Source organism: Cervus elaphus, chromosome 9 (genome assembly GCF_910594005.1).
Source record: "Cervus elaphus chromosome 9, mCerEla1.1, whole genome shotgun sequence".
NCBI lineage: Eukaryota > Metazoa > Chordata > Mammalia > Artiodactyla > Cervidae > Cervus > Cervus elaphus.
The window spans coordinates 72783653-72802693 of NC_057823.1; the positions used below are offsets into that span (position 1 = coordinate 72783653).

The 19041-nt window shown below is 42.5% G+C and overlaps 1 long non-coding RNA gene across 1 annotated transcript in view; it reads left to right on the top strand.

Annotated features, from left to right (window-relative positions):
* The first annotated feature begins 2387 nt into the window (after positions 1–2387).
* The window catches only part of LOC122700526, a 30823-nt gene continuing 14169 nt past the window's right edge, over positions 2388–19041 (top strand). The window contains exons 1-2 of the long non-coding RNA XR_006342797.1: positions 2388–2485; positions 6220–6304. This is a non-coding gene — a long non-coding RNA (uncharacterized LOC122700526). The remainder of the gene's footprint in view (positions 2486–6219; positions 6305–19041) is intronic.

The window sequence follows — 19041 nt, forward strand, 5'->3', positions numbered from 1 at the left end:
CTATTGTAAATAATGCTTCATTGAACACGGGGGTGCATGTATTTTTGGAGTTAGTATTTTTGTTCCCTTCCGATAAATACCCAGAAGTGAAATTGATGGATCATATGATAGTTGTATTTTGAGTTCTTAAGGAACCTCCATACTGTTTTCCACAGTGGCTGCACCAATTCATGTTCTCACAACAGTGCATGAGGGTTCCCTTTTCTCCGCATCCTAACCAACACTTGTTATTTCTTGTCTTTTTGGTCATAGCCATTCTAACAGGTTATCTTGAACACTAGGATGAGGAAGATTTTAAAACCAAACATGGGCTACATGGGGAAATGTGTGATGATTGATTAGCATGTCTGCTGTGGCTGAGGAATGAGGCAGTGGGAGTGCAAGTACTGACCTGGATCAGTGCTGCTCAAAGTGTGATTTGCAGATGGATGCAGGTCTTCAAATATTTTGTTACCCATGAGGAAATGAGTACAGAAATGGTCAGTAAGCATATAGAAACTTTTACAGAAATTTGACATTGCAGCCTCATCTAAGTATGTAATTCCTATTATCTTTGTAAAGTATTGATCTGTGATGGATTGAAAATGAAATTAAAACTTGGCCCTTTACAAGAGATAGTTTGAGAAGCGCTGACCTGGAGGACTGTATTTGACCCCATTAGTTCCCATAAAGGACTTTGAAGTGCTCTGGATTTGGAAAGCTTATGAATACAGCCGAAGTCCTATACACGTCAGCATTTACATGGACTTGGTAACTGAGCATGGGTATTTGCCAGCTTTCCTCTCTTGCTTGACAGAGGATTCAGATAATAGCTACTCAGAGATTGCCAGAAATGCCTTCTTTGCTTTCTCTATACATTTCTACTTTCCATTATTCCATAAAGCCTTCACTAACATTGGCTTCTTCCAGTGGAGAGTCAGTGAGGTCAGCAAAGAGGTGATGTCACTAAAGGACCTGAATGGTGATCAGAGAGAGGTGTCCAACATCAGCTGTTGTATTGGCCTTGGTGACCACTGGATCAGACATGAAATCACCCATTCATGCGTTCTCACTCCTTCATTCTGTCATTCGGCATCTCAACTATAAGTGTCAAAGTGCCAGGTCCTGGAGATATGATAGTGACCAAGGCATATGAGGTCTCTGCTTTCATAAAAATGACAGTTTAGGAGGGGAGACAGATATTAAATTGATAATGTGCATGAGTAGCGATGTGAATCCCTTTAGATGCTCTGCTGGAGAAGAGTTGGTTGCTCTGAGAGTGTTTAGCAGGAGCTTTATCCTAACGAGGGCATCCTGGAAGGATGTGACAGGTCTTTCAGAGTGAATGAACCGTGATGAATGACTGAAGTGCAGGGGAAGTGACTCCGGACCGTCCTGGGGACATGGGCAAGGGACAGATGGTGCAAGGCCTTGCAGGCTGCAAAGGAGCTTACTCTTCATCCCAAGAGCAGTAGGAAGCCTAATGGAATTACAGATATGAATAAGATATAGTAAGAGTCCCATAAGCACCGCGGGAGAGAAAGATACCCAAACAATTAACTAATATAATGTGATCTGGGTTGTACAGAGGTGTATACATAGAAGGGAAATGGTGGGGTTAGGGGACTGAGATGCTTTAACAGGTAAGTTTGACCCTGCCATTGTTCTGCTTTAAACACTTCTGTGGTTGCCTGCTGTTCTTGGAATATAGTTAAGATCTTTCTATACTTCTTCACATGATCTGGTTGTTCCCTCCGTGCCCAGACTTTTCTGGGGGCGCTCTCTTTCTTGCTTCCTCCACTTTTGACTGGCATCCTGACTGGTCTTTAAGTCCCCAGAAACCACATTATGTCTCCCTACAGAGCAGCATTCTGTTTGGAATGTTTTCCCTACACCCCGCCCCACCCCTGTCTGCCTCACTCATTCTTTAATTTTTTACATCTCAGCTTAAATATCCCTACCTCCCCAGAGGGCTTTGCACTTCTCCCTCTAAGTGCTTAGGACAAAAAGAATTCTTCTTTTTTTCCTTTAGTATTTATTTATTTGTCTGCCCTGGATCTTAGTTGCAGCATGTGGAATCTAGTTCCCAGACCAGGCATCAAACCCAGCTCCTCTGTATTGGGAGTGCTGAGTCCTAGCTGCTTGACCACTAGGAAAGTCCCAAGTAGAATTCTTTGTTTGTATGATTAGTTGTTCAATGTCTGTCTCCCCTGATGCAGTAGGCACTAGATACATGGTGAATGAATGAATGAATAAGAAGACAGCTGGCCTGGCCTGGGAAGATAGCAGTGCTGGCATGAGAGAGCGGACATGGGGCATGGAGTCTGAGTCGAGGGTGGAGGAGGGGGCATGACTGGTCTCAGAGCACAGCCGTTTCTTTGTTGTCTTTTTCTCTGTCTCAGGCAAGAGTGAAATGGGCCACAACATGATGGGATTCTCGGAAAGCCAACTTTCAAGGGATCATCAATGCCGATCCTTAACTCTTCAGGGAAAGCAAACATTCCAGGTAGCTAAACAGTACTTAGTCCTGTCTCTGTGAATTATAAGTAAACCCTGCAGTCTTTAAGTTGCTCAGAACTACAGCGCTTCTGCTGAAGTATGTTACTCAGCGGTAATGAATATGTTGAGAGGCTGGGGGCTGGAGCTGTGGTCCACAACACGGAGCCCTTCCTCTTCATTCCCCCTGACCTGTGTGAGTCATGCCTTGCTGGCCTTAAGGTTTTGGTTCCAGAACCAAGAATCCCCGTGTCTATAAAATTTTCTGTATGTGTCGTCTATTGCCATGTAAGAGCTTATCTCCAAATTTTGAGGCTTAAAATAATGATTATCATTGAGTTTCTCACATGGTTTCTGTGGGCTTCCCCGGTGGCCCAGCAGTAAAGAATCAACCTGCCCTGCAGGAGGCGCAGGAGATGTGGGTTCAGTCCCTGGGTCAGGAAGACCCTCTGGAGGAGGGCATGGCAACCCACTCCAGTATTCTTGCCTGGAGAATCCCATGACAGAGGAGACTGGCGGGCGGTAGTCTGCAGGGTCGCAGAGAGTCAAATACAACGGAGGCCATGGGCACGGCACAGCACAGCACGTGGCCTCCGCGGGTCAGGAGTCCAGAACGCAGGGGGCTTGCTTTGTATCTGATGCACCAGCTCTGGGCCGCAGCTATGGGACAAGCAGGAAGGGTCAAAGGCTGAGTGTTGGAATCATCTAAGGCAGTGGTCTCCAACCTTGTTGTCACCAGAGACTGGTTTCCAGGAAGATAGGGGTGGGGGTATGGTGCAAGCAGTGATGTGAGTGATGGGTAGCAGTGGGGAGTGGCAGATGAAGCTTCATTACCTCGACTTGGTTGCTAACAGGCCACGGACTGGGTACTGATCCATGGCTTGGGGTTGGGGGCCCCTGATTTAAAGTCTCCTTCAAGTATGAGTCTGGAGGTTGATGCCGTTGCTGGCTGGGGGCCTAGCTGGGTCTGTTGGCTGAGACATCCGTGTGCGGCTTTTCCTTGTGCTTTGGTTTCCTCACAATGTGGAGGCTGGATTCCAAGGGCAAGCATCTCAGGAGACAGCTAGGTGGAAGCTGAATCCATTTCAGAACTTTGTTTCAAGTCACACCACCTCACTTATGCTACATTTTGTTAGAAGCACTAAATCCTCCTCATGTTCAAGGGGGAGGGAATTATACTCCAGTTTTTATGGACATATTTTAAAACTACCACATTCCCTTAAAAGCCCAGAGAGTATCCTGGAATAGCAATATATACTCCAATGTAAAAGAATAACATCGTAGCAGAAATTTCATTTCTGAGATTTTGTAGGACCCTACTCTGGGCAGTGTTTTCGCAGCTTCTCCCATCTCCCTTTGGGGAAATGCCCTAGTTTCTGAGAAGCTTCTTTACCCCTGGTTAAATAAACATAGAACAATCTGATTTTACTGTGTGTGTATGTTTGTGAGTGTGTGTGTTTGTGAGTGTGAGTGTGTGTGTGTGTGGGGGGGTGGTGGGGACCACCCACAGTTCACCTGAAACTCTGCAGACAGGCTAGTCACTGTCCTGGAACACTGGGCAAATTCTCAATGTTCAGTAGATATTTGTGATATTTTAGAGCTGCCAAAGAGATAATAAAGAAATAAATAAGCCACACTAATAGTGAAGAGTTATATTTAAGGGAAGGTTCTTTGACTGAACTAGTTTAAATGTTAATTTTATTACTCAAGAGAACACTTTGGAACTCCCTGTCATTATCAAACAATTAAACTGTAGTTCCTTATTAATTTTTACTGCTTTCCTAGGGTAATTAGTGGCACATAATGTGAATTACATCCCATTAATGAATAGATTTTTCAATGTGAGTGGGCAGAACCTTTTATTTGGCTATCCAACAAGACAAGGCCCATGGAAGGAAGAAAGGTGGACCCTTGCCAGAATAGATGGCCTCCACACACCTCCCTGAGTCTCCAGTGAAGCCTGGCATTCCTCTTTATAAAACACATAATCATCCAGTTTGCAGGAAGAACGATGGTCCCAGCACCTTCCTTGAACTCAAAGTTGGCAGTCAGAAGAAAGGATAGCTCTTTTGGAACAAAGATTTGGAAACCAAAACCAAGATATAGAGATTCTTGAAGTCTTAAAGGAAGATTATCAGTTGAGGATTCATTTTTTTTTAAAGCTTAAAAAAATTATTTTTGGCTATGCTGGGGCTTAGTTGCTGTGCACAAGCTTTCTCTAGTTGTGGTGAGCGGGGACTACTCTTCACTGTGGCTTTTGGGCTTCTCGTTGTGGTGGCGTCTCTTGTGGAGCATGGGCTCTGGGGTGAGAGCGCTTTGGTATTTGCAGCTCGTGGGCTCAGTAGTTGTGGCTCATGGGCTTAGTTGCCTCTCGGCATGTGGAATCTTCCAAGACTAGGGATCAAACCTGTGTCCTCTGCATTGGCAGAGTGGATTTTTAACCACTAGACCACCAGAGAAGTCTGGGTTTCCCTGGTGGCTCAGATGGTAAAGAATGCACCTGCAATGCATAAGACCCAGGTTCGATCCCTGGGTCGAGAAGATGCTCTGGAGAAGGGAATGGCAACCCACTCCAGTATTCTTGCCTCATGAATCCCCATGGACAGAGGAGTCTGGCGGGCTACAGTCCCTGGGGTCGCAAAGAATCAGACACCACACCAGGGAAGTCCTAAGGAGTTATCTTTTTGGTTTGTTGAGAGTGCAGTTTATGAAGCACCTAGTATGTGCCTGGCCCTTTACCTGGCAACATGAGTATATTATTTAACTCTCAACGCTCTTTCATGAGATCGCTATTATTGTCTCCATTTTGTAGACAAGGAAAACTCATCTTGGGCTTAAAAACATGAGATCATATAGAAAGTGACAGATCTTGGCACTGGGTCCAAGTCCAGCTGAGTCTCAAGCCCAGATTCTCAACTATTGCATCTTACTTTGTTATGGTTGGGCCATATCTTTGTTCATATCCTCTGTTGCATCACTGATTTATTTTAACTTTTTTCTTGTTTGTAGATTCTATAACTAACAAAATTGAACACAAATGTTAAAGGACCTTAGAGATGTAATGTGATCTCTTCCTCTTCTTTTTTCCTCCTTCATATTATAAATGAGGAAATTGAGGCCCCCCCCAAAGAGAAGGGACTGTTGACTTAAAACAAATGTACAACCTAAAAGTTGAGAATTACCTTTTATTTGGCAGACTTTTTGAGGACTTCAGTCTCAGGACACAACCTCTCAGATAGCTCTGAAGGACTGCTCGGAAGAGGTAAGGAGGAGACAGGATATTAGGGGTTTTTGCAATCAAGACCAGCTTGTTGGAACATTAAAAGATTACCATTAATTAAAGACAACCAGACATCTCAAGTTAATGAATTTAGTACTTTTCTATGTATGGGAAGATGCAAGAGTCTGGGCCCACTGAAACCATTCCTGTCATTTGCATCTCAGCTATCTAGAACCAGCATCCTGTTCTTTTCCATCCTGTGTTGCACAGTTGGGGTGACTCCAATGGCTGAGGATTTGGCAGCGGGCAGCCCTTCTGTCTCCATCCTGAGTTCCTCAGGGCTCAGCATCGCGTGGCTGTAGTAGCTTGATGACGGAAACATCCTTTGCTTACTGTTATGGCAGGCAACATTTTTCATCCACAGGACCATCTGCCTCAGTGAGAGGGCAGTGAATCTGGTTCCATGTACATCCTAGAGGTGGTCCTGGCTGCCAGCATTACCCTGATTTCTGTTCTGTTTGCAGAATCCTCAGATCCTAACAGAGAGGCCGACCTCTGGTTTCCCGGGTGGGCTTTTCACCAGCAATGTCACCTGCTCTGAGCATCTAGGTAAGCCACATTCCCCACGTGGGAAAACTGTAGCCAACTGTGTCTTGCTCACTTGCAACCCAAATGTCACCAGCCTGGAAATACAAATTGTGTGGGCATGAATTCACGCTTTCTTGGCTGACAGCATTCACCTACCCCCCTGCCCCTCAGTTGACCTGGGGGTTGGGGGGGTAACTGAGACCCCAGGAAGCAAAACTGCGGATAAGGGGGATTACCGCATAGGAGTGTCTGGATCCTGATGGTTTGGATCCTAAGCTGCCAAACCAGCTCTAAGGCTGCCTTCCTCTGGGCTTCTCATTTAAAAACAATCAGTGCAGAATGCTTCAAGACATTCTCATCCTCTTTATCAGCTATTTCCTGCTGCAAGCTATAGTAACATCAGTATGTTGAGTGACGGGACACAGTCCTCGCCCCCATGGAGTCTACAAGCAATCCATAGATGGAGAGATGCTGAGAAGGGACGAGAGCTGAGTTGTTGGCACAGGCAGTGCCTGGTGCCAGCTCAGCTGTCTCTTCTGCTTTTCAGAGAAGAACAGCATTCCTTGCACGTTGCAAATCTGCTCAATATAATTAAATTCCATCTCTATTTGCTTTTACTTTTAACTTCTAATTTCTCAGAGTAAATATGAGCCTGGAAGAGCTGACCAAGGAAGCAGCTGCTCCTAGGAACCTGGCAGGCCAGCAGGCAGCTGAGGTAGATTGTGAGCTCATTCAGAGAACACTTTTGGATCAATAATGATTTCAGTTCCACCAGAAGCCGAGTGTTTGGAGCCAGTGTCTCTGGGCTGAGTGATGCCTACATTTGGAGTGCTGGGGCCACGGGTAGGGGCTCTTTCCTTCTCACTTCCTCTTCATAAGGAGAAGTAATTTCTTTTTTGACTGAAGGGTTGCTAAGTTAGTCCACCCTGGCAATGGTTGATTCACGGTTCAGATTTTCTCCCAGGTGGCACGTTTTGCCAAGGGAGAGGCAGGGGTGGGTGGGTGGTGGAGAGTCCGAGCTCTAAGACTCCTCATTCTACCTCTTTACATGCTGTGTGGCCTCAGCCTAGCTGAGCCGGGATTTCTTTATCTGTGCTCTGTGGACAATGACAGGAGACCAGGTTTCCGCTGGCCCTCGGCAGACCTTACGTAGGTCTTCTGAGGAGCAGGGTCACCAAGAACTGGAATGGGACAGAGTGAATTTGTGGAATGCACAGAAATGAAAACATCCCTAGCAGCTGGGGGTGTAACATCAATCAAGGCACAGAGGTCAAACAAAATAAAATAAAAGCAGAAAACAAACCCTAAAACAGGTGTTGCCAGAGGTTTGGAGATGAACTCTGTCTCCCTGCCTGACTCTGGTACTGCCAAGGTCCTGCCTTGTGAGAAGTGCCCTCTTTTAACAAAGAACTAGAACATGCCCCCAAGCTTGACATCCATAAGCAAGTATTTTCTAACGATATTCAAAGTTTCTATGTTTTTAATGGAAGGAATAGGCACCCTTATAATGCTGGTTGATATGTGTCTTATTATTAAAACATTTTAGTAGGACAATAGTCAGCATGAATCAAGAGTCCTAAAAGTGATCATATCCTTTCACCTGACAATTCCACTTTCAGGAAATAGTTAAAGGAGAAAGTATGATTGTGCAAAAATTTAGTTAATATGCTTCTGGAACAGTGTTGTAAAAATAGAGAGGAAGTGTTCATTACTTTCTTAAATTCTAGTGAATGTGTAAGTGGAATACCACATTACCATTAAAAAATGTAGGATATTGCTTTTTAAAAATTTTTATTGCAATATAGTTGATTTACAATGTTGTGTTAATTTCTGCTTGACAGCAAAGTGACTCAATTAAATACAAATACATGTATATAATATATATATATTTTTCCATTTTGCTTTATCGCAGGATATTGAATATAATTCCTTGTACTATGCAGTAGGACCTTGTTGTTTCAGTTCAGTTCAGTCGCTCAGTCATGTCTGACTATTTGCAACCCTATGAACCGCAGCATGCCAGGCCTCCCTGTCCATCACCAACTCCCAGAGTCCACCCAAACATTGTGTCTGTGATGCCATCCAACCATCTCATCTTCTGTCGTCCCCTTCTCCCCCTGCCCCCAGTCTTTCCCAGTATCAGGGTCTTTTCAGATGAGTCAGCTCTTTGCATCAGGTGGCCAAAATATTGGAGTTTCAGCTTCAGCATCAGTCCTTCCAGTGAACACCCAGGATGGACTGGTTGGGTCTCCTTGCAGTCCAAGGGACTCTCAACAGTCTTCTCCAACACCACAGTTCAAAAGCATCAATTTTTCAGCGCTCAGCTTTCCTCACAGTCCAACTCTCATATCCATACATGACCACTGGAAAAACCATAGCCTTGACCAGACGGACCTTTGTTGGCAAAGTAATGTCTCTACTTTTTAATATGCTATCTATGTTGGTCATAACTTTCCTTCCAAGGAGTAAGCGTCTTTTAATTTCATGGCTGCAATCACCATCTGCAGTGATTTTGGAGCCCAGAAAAATAAAGTCAGCCACTGTTTCCACCGTCTCCCCATCTATTTCCCATGAAGTGATGGGACCAGATGCCATGATCTTAGTTTTCTGAATGTTGAGCTTTAAGCCAACTTTTTCACTTTCCTCTTTCACTTTGTTTAGCTATCCTATATATAATAGTTTGCATCTGCTAATCCCAAACTCCTAATCTTCTCTCCTCTATCTACCCCTTGGTAACCACAAGTCTGTTTGCTTTATCTGTGAGGCTATTTTTATTTCATAGATATGTTCATTTGTATTATATTTTAATTCCACATGAAAGTGATAGCATATGATCTTTGTCTTTCTCTTTCTGACTTACTTTGCTTAGTATGATAATCTCTAGTTGCATCCATGTCATGGCGAATGGGGTTATTTCATCCTTTTTAATGGCTGGGTAATAGTCCATTGCGGGCTTCCCTGGTAGTGCTAGTGGTAAAGAACCTGCCTGTCAATGGAGGAGACATAAGAGACAAGGGTTCAATTCCTAGGTTAGGAAGATTGCTTGGAAGAAGGCATGACAACCCACTCAAGTATTCTTGCCTGGAGAATCCCATGAACAGAGGAGCCTGGTGGGCTATAGTCCATAGGGTTGCAAAGAGTTGGGCACAACTGAAGTGACTTGGCTTGTGTGCACGCGATAGTCCATTGTATCTGTCAAAGGACATTTAGGTCGTTTCCATGTCTTGGCTTTTGTAAATAGGGCTGCTATAAACATATGGGTCCATGTATCTTTTTGAATTACAGTTTTTTTTTTCCTGGGCATATGCCTAGGAGTGGGATTGCTGGATCTTACAGCATCTCTAATTTTAGTTTTTTTTGAGGAAACTCCATACTATTTCCCATAGTGGCTGAACCAGTTTACATTCCCACCAGTAGTGTAACAGTGTTCCTTTTCCTCCACACCTTCTCCAGCATTTATTATTTGTAGACTTTTAAATGATGATCTTTCTGACTGGTGTGAGGTGGTAGCTCATTCTTGTTTTGATTTTCATTTCTCTAATTATTGGCAGTGACAAGCATCTTCTTATGTCCCCCTTGGCCATCTGTATGTCTTTTTTGGAGAAATGTCTTTTTAGATCTTCTGCCCATTTTTTGATTGGATTGTTTGTTTTTTGTTACTGAATTATAGTAACTTTTCATATATTTTGGAAATTAAGCCCTTGTCAGTCAGTCACATAAAAATGTAGAACATTGTTGAAAGCCTGAGAAAAGGCTCAATGGATCCAAACGTGAAACATGAAGGCTCCAGTCTTCTATAGTTCTGAGGTTTAAACCTGCTTCTATCAGTTACTAGCTGTGTGGCACTGGACAAATTACACAGTTTCTCTGTGTTGAGGATTTTTCATCTGAAATAGGGATTATAAATTATGATTGCTTAATGAGTTTAGTATAAATGAGATAATGCTTGCAAAACTCAGGACAGTGACAAGTACATGGTAAATCCTTCATCTATCATTAAGTAAAATTATGAGGACATGTTTCCAAAAAAAGGAAGAAAAGCATATGTGGTTAAAAAAAAGAACTTATTTTTTATTCAATGCATGTTTACTGAATACCTCCCATATGGCAGGTTCTGGGATAAAATAGTGAACAGAAGAAGCCCAAATATCTGCACTGGCAGGATTTACAGTTCCAAAAGGAAGTCATTGTAAGAATCGCTGGGGGTACCTTTGAAAATTTAGGTGCTGGGGACTCATCCATGCTCAGAAATCTGGATTCTGCAGATGTGGGGGGCAGGCCCGGGAGTCTGATTTTGTGTGTGCACAGGGAGACTCTGCTGCAGGCTTTGGAGACTGTGCTGGTTGATGTACTGCCAAGAGGTGGTTAGAGAGGGGTGTGTGTGCTAAGTTGCTTCAGTTGTGTCTGACTCTGCCACCCTATAGACTGTAGCCTGCCAGATTCCTCTCTCCATGGGATTCTCCAGGCAAGTATACTGGAGTGGGTTGCCATGCCCTCCTCTAAGAGAGCTTCCCAACCCAGGGATCAAACTCATGTCTCACATCTCTTGCGTTGGCAGGTGAGTTCTTTACATTAGCACCACCTGGGAAACCCAGAGAGGGATGAGGAGTGACATTTTTTTCCTTGTATTTTTAAAAGTTTCAACAGTAAGCAAGAAGCATTTTTTATAATTAAAAAGATAAACATTTTATGTGTTCAAATATTCAGCAGCTCTGCCCCTCCCGGCTGCCTTCCCCAACGCCTAGCACAACTCTCACTTCTTCCCCAGTAGCAGAAGCACATCACATAGATTCCAGATTAGGAACACCTCTGGGAACAGGTGCCGGGGCTGTGATTCTCAGAGAGATGCAACATCTCAAAGGGAAGGTGGCAAATTTCTTGTTCAAATCATCTACTTTTGCTCAAATCTGCCTCGGAGCAGACTCTTCTGTAAGGGACCTCTTTAAAGAGGCATTTCGTTTGCTTTCTTTTTCCCTGCAAATTCTCCTGACCTTGAGATTTTTCCCATGGCTCTAGTAATTGGTGCAGATTCCAGAGTCCTTTGTATGGACACTGTGTAATGTGGAGGTTGGGGGGCAGAAATCGCTGCAGTCATCCTGTGCTTGTAGCAGGTGAATTTATATTTTATGGGTTTTGGTCAGATTGATTTTTGTGAAACACCGTGGGGTATTTGCAAATATGAAAGCCCTTCTAGTGCTGGTCGCTTGTTTGCCTTTACAGGAAGAATTAAAAAAGAAAAAAATTTGCTCTGTCGACAAACCACATTGTCCCCAGGAGAGTGGTATGGAAGCAGATGAAGGGCTTCCAACAGGACAGAAAATTAGAGACAGGATGATCAGAGATCAGGATGAGAAGCTGCTGCCAGTGAGGACTGATCTACCCTGGGAGTCACTGGCAGGTGTGGGCTCCATGGTTTTAATTACTGGGTAGATTTCACTAAGGGGCTACCCTGGTGACTCAGTGGTAAAGAATCCACCTGCCAATGCAGGAGATGCAGGAGACACAGGTTCCATCCCTGAGTCAGAAAGATCCCCTGGAAAAGGAAATGGCAACCCACTCCAGTATCTGTGCCTGGAAAATCCCATGGACAGAGGGGTCTGGAGGGCTAGAGTCTGTGGCATCGCAAAAGAGTCAGACACAATTTCACCACTAAATAACAACAAGTTCTCACTAAAGAAGTAGGTTAAGTAGGTCACAACTGTTATGATTACAGGCTTTAACATCCCTCATCTCTGATGACTGGGCTCTGTGGTCTTACCTCAACTTCATTCTGTGCAACAGTATCCATTTTGGGCTGATCTTAATAATTGTGGATACACAAGAATATCCAGAAAAACATCCCGAACTGAAACACCCTCCTTCCTGTCCATCTGATTCTTGTTATTTAAGGTTTAGCTCATGACCCATATCTTTATGCCAAAGTCTTTTCTAAATACCAGAAATGATTTCTCTGTAAAGTCCCAGACCATTTACAATTTATTATACTCACTTGGTACCAAACATCTTCTGCTGAGATATTTATTCCCTTTTAATGTCCACGTATTTGAAATTTTTAGCCTCTAGACAAGATTGAAGGTGGGGAGGAAAAGGGGACGACAGAGGATGAGATGGTTGGATGGCATCACCGACTCAATGGACATGGGTTTGAGTAAACTCCGGGAGTTGGTGACGGACAGGAAGGCCTGGCGTGCTGCAGTCCGTGGGGTCACAAAGAGTCGGACACGACTGAACAACTGAAATGACTGAGACAATAAACCTTGTCAGTAGGGTCTGAGCCCTCATGTTCCTTTGTTTTGAGTGTATGTGTTGGGCAAGAATGACTTGTTGGGAGGGAGGCTCCAGAGGGAGGGGACATATGTATACGTATGATTCACTTTGTTGTACAACAGAAACTAACACATCATTGTAAAGCAATTATACTCCAATTAAAAAAAAAAAAGAATTATCTGTCTGTCCAGGGCTGGTGGGAGGAGGGGTTGTTGGTGGAGGGTAAATGAACCTCACTTCATCTACTCTGTTCTCTGGTTGAAGTCCTTCCCTGTTTCCATTTGATGCCTTTGAAGTAGGATTCAAAACATAGGCTAGAATGTCTGTGGGTTTTCACAAGGAAAGCTAATGCGGTAATGAGAGAGACTAAAAGGAGGATCTGGAGGGCGCTGAGCATTTTACCACCAACCCCAGGTAGTGGGACAGAGCACTGAAACAAGTTTCACTTCCCTTTCATTGTTCACACCCTAGTAGGAAGTGATACAATATTCGACACCCCAAATCATTTAATCTTTAGTTTTGCCATTAGGGAGGAATTGCATTTTATCAAAGCATTTCTTTTCACTGTCACTCTGCCTTGCTCAAAATCAGGTGTCAGGGCAAGTAGATCTTATTTTGTATATTTGACGTATTTCTTAGTAAGTGTTAAAAAGTAAATCTTCTCCCTAAATGTCATATAAATTTCATTGTTTGAAGCACAGAGAAGATAAATAATAGAAATCAGACTTAATGTTCAATTTCTGAGTTTTTATTCTGTGTATTTCCAGATTGCATAAGGATGTTTTATTCAAAATGATTTTCCTTAATTACAACATCAACATATTTGTATTTTACTCAGAGAATACATTTCTAATAAATCCACAAATTTATAAAAAATATTTAAAGAAAAATTGGTACCAGTCACTGAGCATATAAATGATCATTCTGTTCATGTTAATGAATACTAAGGCAGAAGTTATTCAGAACCAAAAGTCCAGTGGAGAACCTGAAATCCAAAGGGCATGGGACCTGGCTAAGGTCCAGGCTTTGTTAATACAACTTGAAGAAAATGACCCCTGATTTTCTACCACATCCTGATATGCATATATCCAGTTTCCATAGCTAGTTGGTAAATTCTTTGATATTGGAGATCCAGCTTCTAGCCTAGGCTGTCTGATTATCTGTGTGATCTTTGACAAGCAACTAGACTAGTAATCCCCACAGTCCTCATCTGTAAGATGAAGAGGCTGGATGAACTGACTTGCAAACTGTACTCCTCGGTACCGTAGGGTTCCCTAGGGAGGGCAAAAGGACAGCTCTCTATCAGCTTCTCCCACTATAGCAGCTTTGTTTTTAGTTTTTTTTTTTTTTTTTAAGGCCAAGAGACATTTAAACTCATGGTAGTCAGTGATTAGGTTACACACAGTATAAACAAAAAATTGAGACTTGAATATGGATATTTGGTTGAAATGGGGCTTCCATGGTGGCTCACTGGTAAAGAATCTGCCCGCCAATGTAGGAGATGCAGCACACATGGGTTCCATCCCTGGGTTAGAAAGATCCCCTGGAGAAGAAAATGGCAATCCACTCCAGTGTTCTTGCCTGAGAAACACCATGGACAGAGAAGTCTGGTTAGCTACTGTCCATAGGGGCACAAAGAATCAGACATGACTTAGTGCCCAAACAACAATAACAACATTTGCTTGAAATAACATAGTCAAGTGAAAAATAAGCGATGTTTTACATTATACCGTACATACATCAGAATATTTTAAAGGTGAGAAAATATTGGCAAATCATAGAAGCTCTATTTTTAATTATTATTTTTTTGGGGGGGGTGTTACAATTAAGATTCAATTTAGGAAAAATGAATGATATCTAACTTATTGTTCAGCTTTCAAAAATTATATGTCATCTCTTCTCCCAAGGTCTAGTTCAGTGAACACCAAAGGGCTTAATACATTTTATTGGCTAAGAAAATAAAAGAAAATAATGAATTTGTGAATAATGGCTGACATTGTTAGGCTATCTAAAATGTGATAAATGCTTCATAATTATTATTTCACTAATTCCTCACCACAGCCCTGTGAGGTAATTCTGCTGTAATCCTTGTAGAGAAACTGAGATTGCTGAGTTTGTTAAGCAACTCAGCACATTACTGATGAGTTTTAACTATGCTGATATTTTAAAAGTATTTATGAAGTACTCATATTTGGGTCCCATTCTCAAACTTTTGGGTACCATTGTAGTTTTCTCTTGAGTTCTCGCGTCTCCTCTGTTCAAGAGTTCACACCTCTCCTGAATCAAAGTTTTTAAAGAGTCTCAGGAAAAAAACCAGAAAATCATTTCTCTAGATCTGTATTCTTGAGGCTGCTTTAATCATTCAGGGCATGGAAGGCAGAGGACTAGATGAAATGACCTAGTAAGGTTAATTTCCAAGTTTCTCACTCTATTTTCTCATATAGTGGTGGCCAAGACACCTATTACATCCAAGACCCTGTTTCTGAATAGATTTCTGTCTTCAGCATCCAGGGGACATGTGCCCTCTAATCAGCCCCACCTAAACCTCCCCAAATAGAAATTACATACCTTCAGTGGTTCAAGATGGGAATTTTGGGGGTAGGTGGTGAGGCTAGGTTGAGGCTTTATGTTTGAATTTTTCCTCTGTGGTACAACTTTAATGAACTAATATTACCACCATGTCCCCTGTAAGCAAGAGTCAAAAAGGGAGCATCTGGGGTTTTTAGGAACCTTGGAGAACAACTTTCCCAACTTTGTCTTCTTAGGAATCGATGTGATAATTTCTTGGTGGTGTATACCTGGGCATAAGATTGGTGGGTGGTAGGAATACGAGACCACTTTACCTGCCTCCTGAGAACTCTGTATGCAGGTCAAGAAACAACAGTTAAAACCGGCTTTGGAACAGCGGACGGGTTGCAAATTGGGAAAGGAGTACATCAGGGCTGTATATTGTCATCCTGCTTATTTAACTTATATGCAGGTACATCATGCGAAATGCCAGGCTGGATGAAGCATAAGCTGGAATCAAGATTGCCAAGAAAAATATCACTAACCTCAGATATGCAGATGACACCACCCTAATGGCAGAAAGCGAAGAGGAACTAGAGAGCCTCTTGATGAAAGTGAAAGAGGAGAGTGAAAAAACTGGCTTAAAACTCAACATTCGAAAAATGAATATCGTCCAATCCTTCACTTCATGGCAAATAGATGGGGAAACAATGGAAACAGTGACAGACTATTTTCTTGGATTCTAAAATCATTACAGATGGTGTCTACAGCCATGAAATTAAAAGACACTTGCTCCTTGGAAGAAAATCTATGACAAACCTAGACAGCATATTAAAAGCAGAGATGTTACGTTGCCAACAAAGGTCCGTCTAGTCAAAGCTATGGTTTTTCCAGTAATCATGTATGGATGTGAGAGTTGGACCATAAAGAAAGTTGAGCACCTTTGAAGAATTGATGCTTTTGGACTGTGTGATATTGGAGAAGACTCTTGAGAGTCCCTTGGACTGCAAGGAGATAAAACCAGGTAATCCTAAAGGAAATCATTCCTGAATATTCATTGGAAGGACTGATTCTGAAACTCAAGCTCCAATATTTTGACCACTGATGCTGAGATCTGACTCATTGGAAAAAATCCTGATGCTGGGAAAGACTGAAGGCAGAAGGAGAAGGGGACGACAGAGGATGAGATGGTTGGATGGCATCACTGACTCAATGGACATGAGTTTGAGCAAACTCTGGGAGTTGGTGATGGACAGGGAAGTCTGGCATGCTGCAGTCCATGGAGTCGCAAAGGGTCAGACATGACTGAGTGACTGAACTGAATTGAACTGAGGGAAGGTGTACTGACCCTGGGGTAAGGTTGAATAGGTTACACGGTGAGCTCAGGGCCTTCCAGAATGATCTTAGCTTTTTAGTCCTATGAACATCCCGTTCTCCCATATCCTCATGGAACATCTGATGAGTCTCCCAAGGTTTCTCACTGTTACTGCAAGTTGAGCAGAAGATTATCTTTCTCTTCCATGAAACTGTAAGCTCCCCAGAGGCTGAGGAATAATCACGTGTGTGTATTTGACCTCTGTTACCCAGTAGGTTCTTCTTCCTTACATCAGTGCCTGACTCTTCCTTCAGCAGAGGCTTGAGGGGTTCCAAATACAAATTTTTCTTGAAATTTCTTCAAGTGGGAAGCATCTGTGTCTAGCTAGTGTTTGCCAGCACTGCAATCAGGATAATGACAAGTGCATTTTTTTCTGTGAAATCAGAAAATCGGTGAACTTCAAGGACACAAAGAGGAATGTTCATCTAATGACAGGTTCCACTCAGTAAACTCTGATTTTTAAACTCTTGTTTGTCCTCAGTGTGATATGTCATCTTGTCAGCTTGTATGCTGCTCCCTTAAAATTTTTTTTATTTGTTTATTTGACTGCATTGAGTCTTAGTTCAGCACAAGGCTCTTCATTGTGGTGTGTGGGGATTTTTGTTGCAGCGCATGGGATTTTCTCCGGTCACTATGGGCCACGGGCTCCAGGGCGTATGGGCTTACCCTTTGTGGCTCACAGGCTTAGTTGCTCGGTGGCACGTGGTATCTTATTTTCTCAACCAGGGATCGAACCTGTATCCCTTGCATTGGAATGCAGATTCTTAATCACTGGACTGGACCCCCTGGGAAGTCCCTGGCCCACTTTTATTTGATCAGTTTGAAATACTTGCCAGCAGCCATCTGAGAAATCTTCTTTTCCATCTTGATCCCATCTCTACACCAGTGGTTTGGAGCACTTTGGGGTCATGCATTCCACTGATACTATGATAATGGATATAAACCCATTCTCTGGAAAATTCATGTATGCACAGAATTTTGCACATAATCTCAGTGGACGTGATGACCTAACGACTTATGTGGCAATCATTTATTTACACACTCATTTATTCATTTACTTGCTCATCACTTATTCACTTGTTCATTCATTTACTGTTAGCTAATGCTGTAATCTAGGTGCTGTGTTAGGTTTTGGAGACTTAAGAACAATGATCCATACCCTCAAGGATTTTATAGACCAGGCTTACAGATGGTAAGTAAACCATCTGTGATGGTAAATTTTATGGGTCAACTTCATGGGGATAAGGGATGCCTGGACAGCTGGTAAAACATTATTTCTGGGTGTCTGTGAGGGTGTTTTTAGAGGAGATTAGCATTTGGTTTTGTAGACTGAATAAAGATCACCCCCACACCCCAATACTACTGAGCATCGTCCATCTATTGAAGGCCTATCTAATACAAAAAGTGGATGGAAGGGCAAGTTTGTTCTTCTACCTTGGCTGGGACATCAGTCTTCTCTTGCCTTTAAAGATCAGCATTCCTCATCCTCAGGCCTTCAGACTAGGACTGCAACTTAACCTTGGGCTCCCCTGGTTCTCACTCCTTCGGACTGAATTCTATTACTGGCTTTCCTGGTTTTCCAGCTTGCAGTTTTTATGGTGGTAAAATATATACAACATAAAATTCACCATTTTGACCATTTTTAAGTGCACAATTCAGTGACGTTAAGTACATTTACTATGTTGTATAACCATGTACCGCGCTCAGATGCTCAGTCGTGTCCTACTCTTTGTGACCCCATGGACTATAGCCCACCAGGTTCCTCTGCCCATGGGATTCTCCTAGCAAGAATACTGGAGTGGGTTGCCATTTCCTCCTCTGGGGGATCTTCCGGACCCAGGGATCAAATCTGTGTCTCTTACATCTCCTGCATTGGTAGGCGGATTTTTTTCTTACCACTAGTGCACCTCCACCATGTCACTATCCATTTCCAGAACTTTTTCATCACCCCAAACAGGAACTCTGTACTTACTAAACAGGAACTGCCTTTTCCCCACTCCCTTCTCCCCAGCTCCTGGTAATCTTTATTCTTCTTCCTGCCTATATGAATTTGCCTATTCTAGATACCTTGTATAAGTGGAATCATACAAAATTTTACTTTTGTTTTTGGCTTACTTCAGTTGGCAGAGTGTTTGTGAGGTTCATCCAAGTTCTAGCATGTATCAGAATTCATTCCTTTTTAAGGATGAATAATATTCCATTGTATATATGTGTATATATATACACACACACACACACACACACACACACATATATACACAATCCATATATATATATATGGATTGCAGTTCATCTGTTGATGGACACTTGAGTTATTTCTACCTTTTGGCTACTGTGAATAATGCTGTTGTGAACACTGATAAAGAAATATGTGTTTGAGTCCCTGCTTTTGATTCTTTTGGACATATATCTAGATGTGGAGTTGCTGGATCATGTGGTAATTTTATGTTTAACTTTTTGAGGCTACATATATTTTTCTCGAAAGGAATTTTTAAAAGATTTTCAAATTGTGCTTCATGAATTGCTTGACTATTATTTATGATTGGTATTTATTATTTATGATTGGTTATTTTAGATTTTATTCTGTAAGATTATTATCCTTTTTACT